At 45.4% G+C, this 5,108-nt stretch overlaps 1 protein-coding gene across 4 annotated transcripts in view; it reads left to right on the top strand.

Annotated features, from left to right (window-relative positions):
- Positions 1 to 5,108, top strand: part of HOPX (HOP homeobox) — a 41,798-nt gene that overhangs the window by 2,554 nt on the left and 34,136 nt on the right. The window contains exon 2 of one of the 4 annotated variants that reach the window (XM_011998449.1): positions 2,936 to 3,011. The exons of the other annotated variants lie outside the window; for them this stretch is intronic. The gene's annotated coding sequence lies outside the window, so the exon portion shown is untranslated. The remainder of the gene's footprint in view (positions 1 to 2,935; positions 3,012 to 5,108) is intronic. 4 annotated transcript variants of the gene reach the window in all.

Raw genomic sequence — 5,108 nt, 5'->3', positions numbered from 1 at the left:
AAGGAAGGAAGGAAGGAAGGAAGGAAGGAAGGAAGGAAGGAAGGAAGGAAGGACGGAAGGAAGGAAAGAAGGAAGAAAGATCCATGGTTACTTGGGAAGGTAGGGGCAGGAGAAAAAATGTTTGGGGGGATTCCCAAGGGACACAGGAAACTTTTGAGGGTGATGGATATGTTCATTATTATGACTGTGACCATTTCTTATATGGGAAGATTTATCAAATTGTATACTTCAAACGTTCAGTATTATAGCTGATTATCCCCAACAAACAATACTTTAACAACATTAGTTTTATTTTTTTGAGATAGGATCTCACTCTGTCACCCAGACTGGAGCGCAGTAACACGATCTCGGCTCACTGCAGCCTCTGCCTCCCAGGCTCAAGCAATCCTCCCACCTCAGCCTCTTGAGTAGCTGGGACCACAGACTTGTGCCACCACGCCCCGCTGTAGAGATGGGGTTTCGCCACGTTGCCCAGGCTGGTCCCAAACTCCTGAGCTCAAGCAATCTGCCTGTCTCGGCCTCCCAAAGTGCTGGGATTACAGGTGTGAGCCACTGCGCCTAACCAACGATATGATTTTTAAATGAGTAAAAGCATTTCTAAAAATCAGCCTATGTAACATGCTGAACATAAAAGATGAGTATTTATGGAGAAAAGATAAATTCAATAAAGCACAGAGACCAGAGAGTAAGGATCATAGACTTTATTAGAACTGGGAGGGTCCCTGGAGATAATTTAACCTAGTGGTTGTGGGGCATGGAGAACTTAGAAACAAAAAAAAGTCAGTCACTGGGGCAGGGCACAGTGGCTCATGCCTGTAACCCCAGCACTTTGGGAGGCTGAGGCGGATGGATCACCTGAGGTCAGGGGTTCGAGACCAGCTTGACCAACATGGTAAAACCCCATCTTTACTAAAACACAAAAATTAGCCTGGGCATTGTGATGAGTGCCTGTAATCCCAGCTTCTTGGGAGGCTGAGGCAGGAAAATCGTTTGAACCTGGGAGGCGGAGGTTGTAGTGAGCAGAGATCATGCCACTGCACTCCCGCCTGGATGACAGAGCAAGACTCCGTCTCCAAAAAAAAAAAAAAAAAAATCAGTGACTGGCCCCACCCTGGACCAATTAAATCAGAATACCTGGGTGTGCAGCCCTGGCATTGGGTTTCAAAGTTCCCCAGGTGAGTCTAATGTGCAGCTAGGCATGAAAACCAGTGAAATCAAAACCATTCACTTGACAGATAAGGATAGTAAGGGCCAAAGAGAGGGTGCCACCTGGCCACCAAGCCCAAGGGCAGGATGAGGCTGGGAGGCTAAGGGAACACAGCAACAGAAGCTCAGAGGTAAAGAAAGAGGCTGCTTCTGGACACTCCCAGCTCCAGCTAGGATAGGGTATCCAGCACCTTCCAAGCAAATCCTTGGAACCCAGACATGCTGTGGGGCAGCAAACTAGAAGAATTACTCAGGGCCTCCAAGGTGCATTATTAAAGGATTGTGCTAATGAGTGAGAAGGGATGTTTCAAAACTAAAGCTTCGTTTTGTTCCCGATTAATATCTGGCATAAGCAGAGGATTCTAATTATTGAAAGGAATCCCAGTGTACACACCAGGCACTCTGCTCTGGGGGACAGCCAAGTTGTTCTTTCAAGAAATAGCATGTGTGCGTTCCCAGCGTTGGGATGAGTCTATCTGGAAGTCCGGGGTCTTTTAATTAGGACTTCCAGGTCAGGCCCAGGTAAAAGCATGAGTGGGTGAAGTTTGTCTTTGTGACTTCTGTCCTTTCTGTCTGTGGCTCCTTAGCTCTCCCTCAGCACCTGTATGGGTGCAGGTGTCAGTTCAGAGGTGTCTGTGGGACCACAGAGCCTCACTGGCTCCACCCTGGTTGTGTTTCCAGTGGGTTCTCACCTCCCCTTCAATCCAAATGTGCCACTTTCCAGGTCTCATTCTCTCAGGGCTTGTTTTTCTCATCTGTGGAAAACTAATTAAAATTAGGATGTTAATAGACAATAATCGTTTAATGAATTATGTCCCTCCCTGGTATATTAAGTAGGTTCCAGCAAGATAACATATCTAGGAGTTCCTTGAAATGTTATATATAGTTACCATTTGAATTTTAAAAGGGGGCAATCAAGAGAATCAAAGTTTTATGCAAAATATGGCCTCCTTATTGGTCAGAATTCCAAGCATCTTGCTGGGCAAAAACATACCAAGACTGTGGGTTTTCAGTATAATTTTTCAAACCCTATCCAGTAGGCAACCATCTATAGGTTGTGGGCCCTGATAGATTGTTTTTTCTGAATGAGTCCATTCTTTGTCAATGCAGTCGAACTCATCAGAAGTAGCTGCATTTCCTGTGTCTTTCTGAAAAATGGAGAGCCACCTTAAGGTTACTATAATGAAGACAAAATGTCAAGAAATTCTGCTCATAGGGATTTTAAAATATTATCTGCTTCTTTCTCGGGAGCAGAAGGCTGGCACCAGCAGAGTAGCTTGCCTAGTCTTAGTGGCCTTAGTGGCCAGGAGCCTCATTCTTTGGACCCAGTTTTGCAGCTGGGGCAGGGCCCCCCCAGTGAATGTGGCCATGGGCCCATTCTGGCACTTTTGCCCAGTTCGAAAACCAGATTGCTGCAGCTCTTGAAAACAAGTGGCAGCTGCATGTGGCTAGTCCTGCCTCTGAAGAGGGGCGTGGCTGGGTATGTAATTAACATCACTTCTGGGGAAGCAGTCTGCAGGCAGTCAGGGCCCAGAGCAGCCCTGCAGCCAGAGGACACACTGTGACAGCAGCAGTGGGGAGGAGAGGGTGAAGGCAAGCTCCATCTTGAGCCCCTGGGAGCCCTGGCACTCTAGCTCTGGGGAAAGGATTAGGCCGTTGGAATCAGGGCAGCAGCAACACCAGTTTAATGGCCCTATTTGGAAGCCAAATGCTTTTTCCTGTTATTCAGAGCTTCTCCAAAATTTAAAAAAAGAAAAGAAAAGAAAAGAAAAATAAATGACAAGCTTGCAGAACTGATAAAATAGGTTTGTATGACCAATATAATTTCTTCCTTCCTTGGATGACTTTTCTTTGAATATTTCTCCTTCACCTTCCTTTCCAAATTCTCTCATTACACAGTGACAAGAGGTCACTTGGACATTTTTAAGGGCTGTGTTATGACCTAACTCAGCTTAATTTCTGGATGTTGTTGATGGCTTCCTTAGACTTTTTGTTGCTGTTAAGACAGAGTCTCACTGTCACCCAGGCTAGAGTGCAGTGGCACAATCTCAGCTCACTGCAACCTCCACCTCCCAGGCTCAAGCAATCCTCCCACCTCAGCCTCTAGAGTAGCTGGGACCACAGACACACACCATCACGCGTGGCTAATTTTTTGTAGTTTTGGTAGAGACAGGGTTTCACCATATTGTCAAGGCTGGTCTCGAACTCCTGAGCTCAAGTGATCCTTTCACCTTGGCCTCCCAAAGTGCTGGGATTACAGGCATGAGCCACTGCGTCCAGCGTGCAGTCTGTCTCTTATACACATCTAGATCCAAAAAGAAGTTCAGTATAAATGTCGGGCATTCAAGGAATTGCTCATCGCAAGGTCAGGCTACTCTGATCTTTGCTTCAGCCTCTTATTTGGCCATACTTAGGTAGTAGTAGAAGCTCTTTTAAATGTAGAGAAGTTGCCTGGGCATGGTGGTTTGTGCCTATAATCCCAGCCCTTTGGGAAGCAGAGGTGGGAGGATTGTTTGAGCCTGATCTCTACCTTTCTTTTTTTTTTTTAGTTAGCCAGATGTGGTGGCACACACTTGTAGTTTTAGCTACTTGGGAGACTGAGGTGGGAAGGTTGCTTGAGCCCAGAAGTTCGAGACTGTAGTAAGCTATGATCACGATGCCACTGTACTCCAGTTTGGGCAACAGAGCAAGACTCCATCTCTAAAACAAACTAATAAATAAAAAGTAGAGAAGTTAATTTTACCCATATCCACATAATTTCTTGTAATTTGCTTCTGGTAGTTTTGATGAAATGTGACCGAACATGAAAATGCTGCGAGATCTTTCACAAATGATCCACTCTGTCCTTGTATGTTCAGAACGAAATGAAGCAAAAACCTGAGGCAGACATTGATCAGTTCTAATCTCTTAGTGTATACTGGGCAGGAAACAAGTGGCAGTCATTTTGGCTGTTAGATCTAGTCATTCTATCTAGGACCATGAGGAAAATTTCCTAGGATTCTTAAGGTCGTGACAGATCTGCTTAGATAGTCTAGTCGTTGTTGAGGTATTTTCATTTTCTTCCTGTGTGGCTTCTCCCTAAGGAAATGTACATAAATAATCTTCCTTACTCCTAATATCCTCATCAACTCTTTCCAAATTTTCAGTTTGCTGGTGCCAGGAGTGAAATCTGTTTTACAAAAAACTTTAATTCAGTGCTAATATTTAATTCAATAACTAATGTTGGAAATATCTATCACTTTATTATATATGCCTTACCCTCTTCCTGGGACATAGACTAGCATCTTTGGAGATGGCTGGAACTGGGATTTATGAAGCAGGAGTGAAGAAAGCAGGAGGCCACCCCTACTTTCATTAACACACTGTAGCTGGCTCAGGGTTCCATAGTTGAAAAGGGAGGAGAGTCCTTGGAACTAACTCAATAGTTAAACAATAGTTGACTAAACAATAGTAAAATTTGGGCCGGGTGCAGTGGCTCATGCCTGTAATCCCAGCACTTTAGGAGGATGAGGTGGGCGGATCACCTGAAGCCAGGAGTTCAAGACCAGCCTGGCCAACGTGGTGAAACCCCGTCTCTACTAAAAATCCCAAAATTAGTTGGGCACGTTGGTGGTGCATGCCTGTAATCCCAGCTACTCGGGAGGCTGAGGCAGGAGAATCGCTTGAACCCAGGAGGCGAAGGCTGCAGGGAGCCAAGATCACAGCACTGCACACCAGCCTGGGTGACAGAGCAAGACTACACACACACACACACACACACACACACACAGAGAGAGAGAGAGAGAGAGAGATCAGATGTATAAGGAACACAAAAAGGCCTGATGTTATTTAGCTTGGACAAGAGAAGGCTATAAAGCCACTGAATGATGGTGTTGAAAAGCATGGAAGGAGGTCGTGGAGGT

Source organism: Mandrillus leucophaeus, unplaced genomic scaffold (assembly GCF_000951045.1).
Source record: "Mandrillus leucophaeus isolate KB7577 unplaced genomic scaffold, Mleu.le_1.0 Scaffold570, whole genome shotgun sequence".
Classification (NCBI taxonomy): domain Eukaryota; kingdom Metazoa; phylum Chordata; class Mammalia; order Primates; family Cercopithecidae; genus Mandrillus; species Mandrillus leucophaeus.
Note: the sequence above shows the minus strand (reverse complement) of the source record. Positions and strands in the feature narration are given on the sequence as shown.